The 14,653-nt window shown below is 43.6% G+C and overlaps 1 protein-coding gene across 3 annotated transcripts in view; it reads right to left on the bottom strand.

Moving 5' to 3' along the window:
- Positions 1-12,109, bottom strand: part of PRR5L (proline rich 5 like) — a 42,258-nt gene extending 30,149 nt beyond the window's left edge. Inside the window, exons 1-2 of one of the 3 annotated variants that reach the window (XM_088166792.1) lie at positions 10,919-11,194; positions 5,579-5,699 (exon numbers count right to left, since the gene is read on the bottom strand). The gene's annotated coding sequence lies outside the window, so the exon portion shown is untranslated. Of the gene's footprint in view, positions 1-5,578; positions 5,700-10,918; positions 11,195-11,676; positions 11,822-12,001 lie in introns of those variants that run through there. The other 2 variants (XM_088166793.1, XM_014873534.2) reach the window with 2 other exon arrangements.
- Positions 12,110-14,653: the final 2,544 nt, after the last annotated feature.

The following is a 14,653-nucleotide window of genomic DNA, read 5'->3' as shown; positions in this document are numbered from 1 at the left end:
GCAGCTTTCTTCCCACCTGGCCAGCACTATTTTAGACTGAGCTCACTTTGTTACCCCAGTTCTGCACAGCCTGGCAGGTTCTGATCAATCAGCACAGCCCTTGCTGTGCCATGGACACCACTTGCCATGCCAATGAGGAAGCTAATGGAGAAAACATTCAACTTTTTAGGTACTGAAACACACAATACTATCGTTCTTGGTGCTATTCGAGAAATAAATATGGTTATTACACCCTCCCAAGCTAAATACAGTTTGCAGAGATCTCTGTGGAACTGGAACATGGCTGTAAGTGCAACTTTTTCCTGCCTTTAGACAACTCCTGGCTGTCTTCAGAGATGACAAAACCCAGACAGTCTTTTGTGACATAAGCTTAGCCTTAACTGTTGTTGCTTGAAAGGCCAGCAATCTGTTGATTCTTTGGCTGCTCTGTTACAATTAAAATAAAAACAAAGTCCTAACTTTGAGGCATCAAGACTAAATGTAAACTAGTACAACCGCATCAGCAGGATCTTTTGTGTGCATTTTGCAGCAAGGGTTCATTTGACATTGCCCACACATTTTCAATCTGCCAGCAATTTCTCCATTGACAACTGTAACCACATCAGAAATCACCAGAGGAAAAAGCTACAGCACCTTGGAGAGCCGAGGCAGGTTCCTTTCACAGCAGACCAAAGGGTGGCTGCGAGGCAAAGCCCAAGCACAGCAGCTGTTTCTGCTGGAAAACAAGAGCTCGTGCCAATGTTTGTCACCAAGTTCCAAAGCTGACAGCATGAGGAGCTGAATGAGTGACAGCTCACTTCCCCCAGCAGCACTGTAAAACTTCTCACTTAATCTTTACACATAGAAACACAAAATTATTTGGAAGAGACCTTAGAGACCATCTGGTTCCAACCCCCCCTGCCACAGGCAGAGACACCTTTCACTTTCAGAGGTACAAAATGCAATATAAGCACTATTTCTAGCAGGCATTTAACTGGGCTAGAAAGCAGTGGTTAAGATGTGCTAACCCACAAGCCTTGTCTTACCACTCTTCCAGGTGCCACAAAGGCATGCAAGCACCTTTCTCCCCAAAAATGAAATCATACTATAGGATGCATTTATATTCATTTGAATTATATTAAGTTGTAAGGGGAAAGCTTAAATTCAGAAATGTAAAACAATATAACAACCTCTGGGCCTTAACATATATAAATTTAAGTATGGGTAGGAAATTCTTTGGCCTGTTCTGTGCAAACAGTAAACCACCACGATCAGGAAGGTCTCTTCTGAGCTTGGGCTATGGATTTACTTGACTGATTCCACACAGCAGAACCATGGCATTACACTGGGCCCCACGATTAATTTCCTGAGCACTTCTTACCTAGGGAATGTTCTCAAGCTCATTGAAACATACATGTTGTTTTCCTTAATCTCTGTTAAAAGTCACCAGGTCAGATAAAAACAAGCTCCTGCCTGCGAAGAGCAGATAAGACACTCCTCTTCCTCCCTCAACCCAGCCTGCAATGTATGTTACTGTCAAGTCAACCTCACTTTAGAACCTCATTAGGAATTTAAAGCAAGATCTTCAGCTTTAGGGCTTGATTCAGAGTCTTATTTTTATTTCTTCAGGACTCAAAGACACAAATCTCTCCTATCTTATCTAAACCCAGTAACTATTAAATGGCAGGGACACCAAACTCTTACTCTGAAGGCAAGCTAACTCTAAATGGTGTCCAAACATAACTGGCCCTCATGTTACCAGAACTGGAAATGCCAGGCTGTGAGAAAGACCATTCTCTCCCCATGCCCACAGCCCATTTAAACTGTTTACAGAGTTCCATAAAGCTCAAAGTATCAGAGCATTTACTAAAATACTGACCTTTGTCACATGTACTCTGCAGATCCTACATGAAGGTACAACAAAGCACCTGAACCAGTCTAACACTTCCATCACACCAGATTTTCCTAAGCAACTAGCTTCCACTGAAAATCTTCCCCAAAGCAAGGAAGCCTTGTAAATAGTGCCTCATTTTCACAGGGAGCAGCAGCAGCAGTTTCTTGGCAATATCTGTGGTGTGCATTCTGCAGCGTGCAATTTTTTGGTTTTCTACTGGGAGAAACTACCCCTGTGGCAAGAAAGGCATTAACATAGTTATAGGTTAGTAAGAACTCCTCATGGCATTCAGGTTATTTGAGCTATTGGGAATGAATAGCATTTAGCAAAATGCTGAGCAAGGAACAATTTTCCTTTTCATTTTGCACTGAAAACTCTCACAGAATTATGCAGAAATGTTCAGAAACAGACACTGTTCTCCTACAGGCTTTCAGTATCAACTCCTTCACATCTGCAGTTTCTTTTTGCTAGGATTAAAGTGTTTTAGAAGGTTACAAAATAAAACTTAGCTTCTAATAATCACAATCCCATTAGCAACCACAGAACTAGAAAAAGCTTTACAGAGAAGCAATTACTTTTCCCCTTTTACACAGAATGATGGGAGACACCAGGATGCAGCATGTTCCAGGCACCAAGCAACATTCTCTCCATCAATTTTAAAGGACATTAAGAGCCAGAGACTGGAGTGCAGTGACTGCATAAGACATACAGCCACACCAGATTATCTTTCACTGCCACATGTTTCAGCTGCTGGGATAATGCTTGAAATCAGGGGATTTCAAACTGTTTGCCAGCTGATATACCCTAAAACATTCCCCATTCTCCTCATCTTGCTTTGTGACCCTGCACACCGTTTTTTGGCAAGACACTTGTCATGACTAAGTCAGAGAGATAGGTATTGTTCTTCCTTCCCTTCCAGATGTCCTACCCCCCTCTCCCAGTCCTTGTTTTCCTTAGCCTTGATTATCACCTCAAAGTCCAGCTACCAAAACCCTCTAGACCTCTAACAAGGCAGATCTGTCATCTGTGTAAAACTCAGGTCTTCAAGAGAGCTAACTCCACAGAGATGAAAGTCAATATTCCCAACTGAGGCAGCACAGCAGGACAATGAGTCAATCTGACAACAATGTCATTACATCCACTTGTAATTCATCACATCTGAGTAAACACTTTTAGGATTAATCTGAATCTTCAAAGAAAAGAATTGAGCATCGAGAGACAAATCCTTTTCCAACACACATAGATACAGACATTTATAAAAACATTACAGTCATGAAGCTAGGAAATTTTTATTATTTGTTTGCTGTTAGCCATAAAAAACAGAGAAATCATTATAAAATGATTTCATGAATCGACCTCTCCCTCCCAACAGATCATAATACATCTGACTGTCTGGAGGAAAAGCAAGATCAAGAGCTACCCCCTACTTCAATATCTATCTCTACTAAAGAAAGAATAACCCAAATAAAAAACTGGCAGCAATTTCTCCAAACTATGAATCTTCATGATAATCTTGGGCCAAACAAACAAAAGGCCCATGGTAACTGAGATTTAGCAGAATAGAATTTTTAAAATTCCTCTGATGTCTTCTCTGCAAAACTCAGACCAAGATCTGCTAACAGAAGTGACATGGCAGAAAAATCTACAACTGTTTTTGCTTCTTAGAAGAAAATTTCCACCAACATTACTTCACAACAAATTAACACCAAAAGGCCTTAAGTCCAAAAGTAACTTTAAAGCAGGAGGAAAAGAAATAGTGGAGAATGAAACAGAGCAATAGAGAAAGATGGCTTATCCTGACATGACTGATGCTTTGCCATGTAATTACTTTTAGGGTTAAAAGTAGCCCCTTCATGAAGAGAAATATACACTTGCTTATATTTCTCTTTTATATGCTTCATGCAATTGTGACTGATGACCTATGATCATAAAATACAGAAATTGGACACTGCAACATGCACCTGAATATTCTGTAATCATTTCGAGTGTAGAAGAAGCATAATATTTACAAAAATGCCCCACTGTACTAAGCCTACAATGCTTAATGAGCAGTCCCATCCTGCCTCAGACACAAAAAGTATGCAGAGAGCTAACCAGATTCTTGTTAGCTGATTCTTCTTCCAGCCCAATAAACCTTTAACAAAGTATGTGGTTGGCAAAACCCTTGATATGAGTTCAACTGACCAGATCTGTAGACGTTATTTCTGAACAAATCCCTCATTTACCTGCTATGCAGCCACACTGAGAAGTGGAAAAGCAGCCCACAGCCTGTAACTTGCAGTCTTGTAGGTCATCATAATTACACATGGCACATGCATGAACTTCATTTATATTCTAACACAGACAGTATTTGCTACTGCTCAATAAACTGCACATTCAGTTCCTCTTATAGCTCCCAATTGCTCAGTTTCTTAAAATTAAACAAGGTTTGATCATCATCTCTCCTACTTTTCAGGAGAGCAGATGACCAAATGGAGATTCACTCAATAACTAACAGAGGTTATTTCTGGTCAACAGTGATCAGAAGCTTAGCTATACCTCAGAAGTTATCAAAAGCAAGAGTGTCAAAAATGTTGGAGCAGTCTAAGGTCCAATTTCAAAGCATGGTCCTTCCTACACCCTCATCCTTTCATGCCTTCACACCTTTGGCTATCTGACCCACGAAAAGTTTAGTGTCTAATCCACAGCCCATAAAAACAGGAATCTAACTAAATATTGATCTTAATATGGTTTGAATCGAGTCCTGAAGCAGCAGGGGAAAGTGGTGACACTCTTGTCTTGTGAGCAGCTCCTCACAAAGGAAAAGTTTATCTCCAGGTGTGCTCCTGCTAGCACCAGGAGCACAGCCTATGCTAGGAGACATTCCCAGTTCAGGAAGGTAAATGGAAGAGTGCAAGACCAGCCTTCAGGTCTTTCAGTCTTGTCAACAGGATTGATTCAAGCTGCAAACTTATCAGCTTCTTCCACCCATAAATAAATGGCACTTGCTCCTGAAATCCCAAAAATCATCTCAGAAATTTTGGGAAGGGGAAGCTGTAGTGAAGTTATGATGAGAGATCACAGGGCATAGGCAGGCTCAGGGGCCATGCCCCTACTCCTCAGCACAAGGGCAGGATCCAGGTGGAAGCAGGACCATGCTCCACTTCCACTGGGGCACAGCCAAACGAAGTGCTGTGCCCTAGATGCTGTCCCACGGGGAAACACGAGGTGATTCCTCAAGCTCTTTGTGCAGGTTCATGCCAGCTGGGAAATGCAGGATTTCAGCCGGCCAAAGCACGTTACCTGCAACCCCATCTCACACCTCCTGCCAGCCCCTGGCTGCCCCCAGCCTGGGCACTGCCAGGGCTGCCTGTCTGCCTGCCCCACATCTGCAGCATGCCCACCCCTCCCTGCACCATGGGAAAGCCCCGAGGGATCCCAGGGAGCCTCAGCCCCAGGCAGATGGGCCACTCAGTCCTGCAAATCACTCCTTTCATCAAGAGCTCTTGGAGGCATACTAATAAGAGTAAAAATAATTAGCTCAATTTTCTAGCTGAGGAAATAAAAGTTGCTAAGCCAGTGAAGTTACTTAGCCTGGTCTTCCAACTTGCAAGCCAGGATCCGTTTCCTCAAACAAAAATATCCCTCTAAGCTGCTTTAATGAACCTTTCAAATTATTTGACAGTGTTAGAGAGAAAAGGATGAATCTGATCTACCTCTCCTTACCTCTCCCTTCCTAAGCTGATTGAATAGCAGAAGGTGTCTTTTTTTCCTGGCTTCACCATCACAAAGACAGCACCTTGATGTCTCACAAATAGTCCAGAGGTATTCTACTGGCCCCACATATCTGTAATTAAAACATGTTATTGAAGTTATATCAACACAGTAGGGGAAAACAGCCCTCTTGATACAAAGTTCACACTCTGGTATGCAATTATATAATCAATAATTTTACTGCCACAAAACAGTGGCTACCCAAAACAAGATCCTACCTTCCTTATCTTTCTAGTACACACCCATCTCCACAACAGAGACAGCAGTATCCGTGTTTTCTATCCCCATCTTTTGCATATTCCTTCTTCCAATTGGACCCACACCATTCACCATACCTCTCAAACAACTTCACAAACAGATCTAACTTGGCTGTGATAACAGAACCATTTATAAAGAAATTCAGTGGTATCTACTCAGTTATGCTCTGAGTTTCTGAGGTTAAATCAAACCTGAAACTCAAAGTGAAACTCTGCTTAAGAGTGGGAGGAAATATATGAGGAGGGGAAAAAACCTTTGTGTATATCCCACCATGGTCTCAGAACCTTATCTGAAATTGAGAGACCCCTGCAGCCCCCATGGAGTTTACAGCCAGCTCAAAATAAGACTGCAGCTTCACATCTATATACAAGATAGTACAACTATCCATTAGACAATGTAAGAAATCAATAATAACACAGAGCAAGCCAGTTCAATGTGAGCTAAAGAGATCCGCTCACAGAAAAACAAATATCTTCTTACACAGGAGTAGCATCTAAGACAACAAAGTCATTTTGTTTTCTACCACAGATGTTCTACGTTATTTCAAACAAATTTTTTAAGTCCTAGGACTCAATAATTTAAAAAATGGAGAAAATTTTAATGGCTATTAGAAGGTACGATATGTTCACAAAACACTCTGACACGCTTGGGTGAGAATAAGAAGAGAACAGCTCATTATAATCATTTAGCTGACCAAAATGAAGGTAGAGACAAATATGAATTAGATGCACAAACAGATGATTTAATCTGGTTGAAATAAATTTTATCCCCCCCTAATAAGCAATTACGACACCAAAACCTAGCTATAAAAGGCAAGAAGCAAAAATGTCACACAGACTCAGAAAAATAAAACTGATGGAGTGGTTTCAGAACCAAAAAATACACTTGCCCCTTTGGTACAATAAGAAACCAATCCAATAGGGAGGAGGAATGAACAAGAAGGGGGAAAGATAAGATCTATCACCACTTTCTGATCAACTGAAAGCTTTAGGCTATTTTAGGCATGCCATAAAGTTGCATCCATAACAGCTGGAGCAACCATCCTTTCAAAAAAGGAACACTGCAGTGCTGTCCTAGTCCACAGCAGCTAGCACAGATTCTTTTAGCACCAAACTTATCTGCATCCATCTTTTGAGTTACACCCATCATCACATAGCAAATGTAAAATCACCACTGCTTTGTCTCTAATCCTATAGCAAGGCTTTACTCAAGCTGTTAACAGTCCAAAAACCACAGCTGATTTAATAGCAAAGCAGTACTCCAAGGATATCAGGCCCCCAGTTCAGTAGCTCATGTTGCTCCCAGACCTACCAGTCTAATTAGCAGGTGATTTTCAAGAAATACAGCTAAATGGGAATACATGAAAACAAGGAAGAGGAAACACACACAGTTATTTCCTTCCACTGGCAGTATTCCTGCATTCAACAGATGCCCTAGTAAGTGCACCCCTTCTGGAGAAAAACAGCCCAGGAATGTATCACTTGAATGACACAAGTATGAGTAAGCTATCAAACCCTTTCTGTAAAAAAGGCCTTTGGACTGAATTGACAAATATGTTTTCAAACCCAGAAACTAACTTAGCATTGCTCTCCCTTCTGAATTTCACCCATGTGGGAAGTGATAACACCCACAAAGAGCCATTTCTTCAGCATGGGCTTTAAAAACATTATAACAAATCTCAGACAAACTTTGACCATTCAGACCATTCCTTTCTTGGTCAAATGTGGTGAAAATTCACAAACAAATTCCTAAGAGAATTAACGAGAGGAACAGAGAAGCACAGGATGCTTTCTTAAAGGTCACACTCAAGGATTTGCAGTGAATGGTTCCTTATCCAAGTGGAAAGCAGTGGTCAGCTCTGGGATAGGAACCATTAAACACCTTTGCCAGTGACAAGGACAGTGGCACTGAGCACATCCTCAGCAGGTTCACTGATGACACCAAGCTGTGTGGTCCAACTGACACACTGGAGGGAAGGGATGCCATCCAGTGGGACCTTGACAAGTTTGAGGACAAACCTGAACACGAAACTGAACAAGGCAAACTGCACAGTTCTGCACCTGGGTCAAGGCAACCCCAGGCACAATTACAGGCTGGGCACAGAATGGACTGAGAACAGCCCTGAGGAGAAGGACTTGGGGGTGCTGGTGAACGAGAAGCCTGACATGACCCAGCAAAGCGCTGAAAGCCCAGAAAGACAGCCACACCCTGGGCTGCATCCAAACCAGCGTGGCCAGCAGGTTAAAGGGGTGATTCTCCCCCTCTACTCTGCTCTCCTGAGAGCCCACCTGGAGTGCTGCACCCAGCCCTGGAGCCCCCAGCACAACGAGGACATGGATCTGTTGGAGTCCAGAGGAGGGCCATGAAGGTGATCAGAGGAGTGGGGTACCATTCCTACATGAACAGGGAGAGAGAGCTGGGGGTGTTCAGCCTGGGAAGAGACAGCTCCAGGGAGACCTTAGAGCATCTTCCAGTATTTAAAGGGGGCCTTACAAGAGAGCTGGAGAGGAACTGTGTTCAAGGGCATGCAGTGATAGGGGAAGGGGGGATGGATGGCTTTAAAGAAAATAGGTTTAGATTAGACATTAGGAAGAAACTTTGTACTGTGAGGGTGATGAAACACTGAACAGGTTGCCTCGAGAAGCTGGAACTGCTCAAGGCCAGGCTGCACAGGGCTCTGAGCAACCTGGTCTAGTGGAAGGTATCCTTGCCCATGCCTGGGGCTTAGAACTAGATGATGTTTAAGGTCCCTTCTAATCCAAAACGTTCTATGTTTCTATGATTGTATGCCAGGCAAAAGCATGGAGTGAAAGAAAAATGTAATTTCAGAAGCAAAACAGTCATTATCAGTCTAAATGTAATGACATGTTTAATTTTCTTAGAATGTTAATCAGAAAGCATGCAAGACATACTTCATCAAAATCGAATAATAAGTCAACAACCAAAATTACTTAAGAACTAGCTCTACTTCAACTAGAATGACAGTCTCTTATCTTTGTGCTTTCTTGCACTTCATCCTTATTCCTTTTTGTTTGATTTTTGTTTTCACATTCCTGCTGTTGTTATTAAAAAACCTAAGTAAGCCCCACATTTTTGACCCTGGGGCTACAAAACGTGGCAGTTAAGTAGCTGCTTATACATCACAGCCCATCCACAGCCAGCAGTAATGTAACTGGGGTTTTGCTGAAATCCTCAGTCCATCTTCTGAGCTGCACTTAAACTCATCTTGTGCAGTAAAAACAGGTTGTTATGCCCTACTGAATAGGCCCTGGAACCCAGCACATATTTAGTCAGTGTATATTTATGCTTGAACTCACATCAGCAGAAACAATGAGTACAAAAGGCCATACATTATGGCCAAAAAAATCCACAAATACTGCAGGTCCTAAAAAAGTCACATGAAAACTGAACTCACTGAATTTGAGTTACCAAAAGGATAAAATCCTAGTATTTATGTGTCTTTTAAATCCTTGCTGATACATTCAAGTCCCATTCCTCCACTCTTTTCCTAAGACTAGAAGCTACATCAAAGAAAAGGTTAAATATCTCACCTATTCTGTCTTTGGCTGCTGGAAATTTAAGGAATTGAAATTCTTCCAAAAGAGAGTAAGGACTCAGTAAACACTACCTGTGTTCCAGCTGAACTTTGAAAGCAAACGTTGAAAGTCTTATCAGAGTTTCAGGTGATATCAGACAACCCATAAGCACACTGCATAAAATTATTACAAAGGATTTTATCTTGAAGGCGGAAGACAAATGCGAAACTGTCACCTTAACTGTGCTGTAAAACTGCCAAAATGAAATATTACTATTAAGCTAACATATCAAAATAGCCTCCAAAAAAGGGCTTGAGTGCACTTGTACGTCCCTGCCCACCCTTGTCCCTGCCAGCTTGCCAGTGCCATCCATGCAGAACCCAGTGCCACACACCATACCTGACATGACAGCTACTTCACACAAAGATTTAGGACACCCCCCTCACGGAAAATCAATAATAATCCACCTCTGGAAAAGTTTCTTCCTAGTTTGATCAAAATGCACATGTTTTTTGACCCAAGCCCAAGAACTCTGCTCCCTCAGATGTTGCATCTTAGCAAGAATGCTGTTCTGAATGCCAATGAATTGTGCATCAAGAGCATACCTCGTCCTAGATTACCATGAAATTTACATTTACTTGGGATCTGAAGTCTACTTTTTCTTGTGTTTTGGAACACAAGAGAATAACCTTTTCATTTTTTAAGTTCAGTACTTTGGTAGCACCCCTAAGTTCATGAATCTCTTCTATGCTACAGCTAAAAGAAAAGTCACATGCCTTCTGCAGGAATTTCTTAGCACTCTTCACCCTATGTGACAGGTCAATCAATCACAATGGTCTCTCTTGGCTATAAAAAGTATAAATAGCTTTAATAGGAGAAGTTTAACCTAAGCAGCAAAAAAAGAATGCAATTGCTTTTACATCACAATTCTCCACTTACCTACACAGACAGGCCATTAAATTTTGGGTTGCTACCACAGATCATGTTCTCAAACCTAACATTCTTGTCACGGCTGTAGAACAGCTGACATAATTTACTGCACAGATTTTCAACTGTAGGTCATTTTTTGTTGTCAAAATGCTAATGAAGTTCTTCACAGAAGTAAGAGGACAGGATTTTACTTGCAGCTAGGGGGTTTTCAGGAAAGTCAGTTCAGTAGTAGACAACAGTGTCTTGTCTCCTCTGATTTAGAGCTATACTGCAAAGCTGGACTGTGGCATCTGTTTAAGAAAAAGAAATACGTAACCTGCGTATGGGCTCCTGTGTTTTGTGCACACTGCCTCACCATGAAATATGATCTATGGGTACATACATTAAATATGCACGCACACAACACTATATGTGAGATGTAAACAGGTCTTGCATGCTGATCCAGGTACCAACGAGTTCTGCACAACTGAGATCTCTCACACCACAAAATTGCAGCATTGCCTATAAATACACTCGGCACTTGTTTTTGAAAAACAAAATATCCCTCTAGTCAAGACAGCTCACTTACATGAACAAATCATCATATGACTGGAAAAGGCGGAAAAAAATAGCTGTGCTTTGGACTACTCTTTTCAGCATGGACAGCCAGGAGCTGCATCGACTGGGGTCACTGCTGGAATGACGTGTGGCTGTGGCTGATGTCCCATGGAGAAAACGATGGCACTGAATGTGTTTGGCAGTGAAAGGAACTGGAAAGCAGATTATGCCCACAAAACTGGAAAGCACTGTAAATATTCCTAGGGTAGAGAGGTTCCGAGGGCACGTTGGGGAAGGATGGGCAGCATCGCCATGGGAGAGGTACAAGGGAAGGGAGAAAGGGATGGAGCTACGCTTCACTTTGTTAAACAGGTGGCCAGCTACTCTTACGGCTTTTGTCTCCTCTACGTGCTAATTCAATTTATTTAGAGAAAGACGGGAGAAGAATCTCTTTCCCTCCGCCCCGCTTTCAGAATTATTGCATCTCCTGAGGGGAAGGGTTAGACTGAGACATTTGGTTTGGAAATGACTCACTCGGCAGCGCTATGGAGCCGGAGGGTCTATTTTTAATATTTTTAAATGGAGAACTTACCCAGGTCCCATGCCTGCGCTGCGCTCCAGAGGCACGGCGGAGCGCGGGGAGCCGGCCCGGCCCGGCCCGGCCCGGCCCGGCCCAGCCCAGCCCGCTCCCTCCCGCAGCCGCCCCCCGTAAACATCCCCGCCGCTCCCGCTGCCCGAGCCCTCCCCGGCCGAGCGGGGCCGGTGCCGGAGGTCGCGGCTCGCACTCACCCCGGGCCGGGCCGGGCCGGGCTGCGGCTCCCCGCGCCCGCCGCACGGACAGACGGACAGACAGACCGACGGACGGACGGACAGACGCGCTGCCTCCTCGCCGCGATCTGGCGAAATTTGCCACCCACCGGCCAGGATTTTACACTTCTTGGCGGCCGGCCAGCCCTTGCTGCTACAGCCTGCCCCGGGCTGGCTCCTCCCCGCCGAGACGAGAGCCGGCCGGGCCGGGCCGGGCCGGGCCGGGCGGAGCGGGGCAGCCGCGCCTGCCTTCCCCGGGGGTACCCCTCCCGTCCCGCCGGAGTCAGGAAGTTTAAATTGCCCTGACCTTCAGCGAAAGAAAGGGGATGGAAAGGATGGAGGAGCTGGGGAGGCCCTTGGCGGGGAAGGGCGGCCGGGTCCCGCGGAGCGCTGCCGGGAGATGCTGCAGCTCGGCCGGCTCCTCGCTGGCCCGGCTCGGGGCGCAGCCCGCCACAGCCACGGCACCTGGAGCACGGCGAAGCCATGTGCCCTTCAGAGTTAGGGTTTATTTTATTTTAATCTCGTGGTTCAAGGTTCCTCTGCAGTGTGCTCTGTTCTGCTGTCACAGCCTATAAGCAGGTATCAGACAGGAAACTGCTGAAATAAACCACTTGTAATTCGGGGTCCTTAAAGAGATTAAAAGCCGCAATTACTTGCAATCAGGGAGCAATCGCATGGAACATGTAAGTCAAATAGTTACGCTGACTTTTGGAGAGCTACTCATTAATTGAAAACACTTGAGACGTTCAAGTGCTTAAAGGAGACAGACCAAATTGGTAAAATGGTGTAATTTTCCTAACTGTTTAAGAGCCTTTTGTGAATTATGCACCCTACATGGTGAAGCTTGGTAACCTGATGCACTCCTTGTTAAGAGAATTCAAATCGTAACTTTAAAACTGAGTTGTATCTGGTGTCAGAATGAAAAAAGCTTGTGATACTCTGAAAGCAGTATGTTAATCCATTAGTTCATGCTGGAATCCTTTAACACTTTCAAGTTAACAGTTAAAACTGTTAAACTTCAACACTTTCAAGTTCTGTCGATATCCATAGTTAGATAAGAACAGCTGCCATATGTGTTTATAGAAGAGGTATTGTCATGTCTCTTTTTTTCTGTCTCCAGATGTTTAAAACAAAGACTCAACAAGGTCCTGTGAACCTTACCTGCTGTCCATTGCTTCTACTAGTTAGGGTTTACTATTATGAACATGAAATCATTACCTAGGGATTGCAGACAAGACTTTACTGCGAGCTGTATGAACACATACAAAAACATATTTCCTGTCCCAGACTTATGTGTCATACGATGGCAATTGATGTCTACCCAGAATATAAAATAGGTTAGTCTACTAATAATTAAAAGTGCATATTGTCATTCATTCTGCACCTGCTTTTCAAGCCAACAGTTACTTATTTTTCAGAGACAGCATTGATGAAGTGGAGTGTGATTGCTGATCTCAACTCATGGTATAGCTGGGAAGTGACCATCACTGTGGGCAGATTGATTGCAAAGCAAGGATGTGACTTACTCGACTTGAACTGTTCTCCATGGGCCAGCAAAAATTCTACAGAATTTTCACATGAAGAATCTGGTGACCTAACATATTTGTTCAGGTGGTATGCTCCATTTAAGAGAAATTCACAGGTTGTCTAAAAAAAACAAAACACCATCCCACAAGCTGGCATCTTTCCCCAAATTTTAACTCACATGGTTATGAATCAAAATTTGACAATGCGTTTCAGGTGTGGGACAAATTCCTGCATAAGGTTTATGAAGGAAAAGCTGGTTGCCATACCCATGTGGTTCTAGCTTCAGGACTCCACTGAGGGACATCACTGCCACAAACACAGACTTAACTGTGACCATCCTGATGTATGGCTGGAATCTCACTTGTGAGAGAAGAGGAAGGAAAGAGCTGAAAAGACCCCTGCCACCACACCAGAAGGAAAGGGGAGGTCCTCTTTAATTTCCTCATTAGGAAGAAGTGAGGATTCTGTGGAAAGAAAATAGTCATTGTCTCTGACAGTGAGGGCCCCTAGTTATGTTATGCAGGAGCACAGGTACTGGGAAGACTTTAATGTACGGCAAGGGCAGACAAGAAAGACAACTAGAAATATTAGCCCAGCAGAGACATATAAAAGACTTAGGTAGGATTAATTTTACCTGACTTTAGCTATCTGAGTCTATGCAAAACACACCTAGCTTTCAAAGTTAGATAAGGTAAATCATGCCCTACAGCTTGCCCAAGTGAAATAAGGTAGCAGTGAAAGGGTTCTGAAGAGAAAAGACTTGTGTTCAGGTTGACAGATGAGAAAAATTACCTTGAATTGCTCCTTTTCCCCTTTTAGCTGTGCTTTGAGCAAGAAGACAAGAATATGGTTTTCAGAGAAAGCTCCTTGCCTTACACAGACAAGTGACAATTCACAGGTGCCTGCTCTCTGCCCCAAAGACAATGCGTGGTGCAAGCACACTGCTGTGTGCTTTCTGTGAGAGGAACGGGCTCTTCTATGGCCTCGTCCTCCAGCATCCTCTCAGAGAAGTGAAAAGCAGGCAAACTGCAAACAATGTTGGCACAGACATTTCTACCATGAACAGCTATGTGAAATATAGCTACAGCCTTAATTTTGTTTTTGCCACTCTGCCTTAACACCACACATCCTCTCTGTAGCACGCTCTAGAGCGAGTCTGAGCACACACACGCCCTGCTCTCACACAGCCTGCTGTGCAATAAGAGCCTAACCACAAGAGTTGTGACTAACAGATGTGACCTTTTATTGGTTTGCTTATAATGCACTTGATGGTGGGACGAGCCCACAATGTATCGCCTTCTCTCTGGCTGTGTGATCCAGCAGATCTGCAGCACCGTGTGCTTCCCAGAAACGAGACCTGGGAAAAGACACACAGTGTAGTCTGTGAGGAGGCCAGCGAGAAGAGTCATCGTTTCTGAAAAGCATTACCAGT

This window comes from Sturnus vulgaris, chromosome 6, assembly GCF_052056855.1.
Source record: "Sturnus vulgaris isolate bStuVul1 chromosome 6, bStuVul1.hap1, whole genome shotgun sequence".
NCBI classification, from domain to species: domain Eukaryota; kingdom Metazoa; phylum Chordata; class Aves; order Passeriformes; family Sturnidae; genus Sturnus; species Sturnus vulgaris.
Note: the sequence above shows the minus strand (reverse complement) of the source record. Positions and strands in the feature narration are given on the sequence as shown.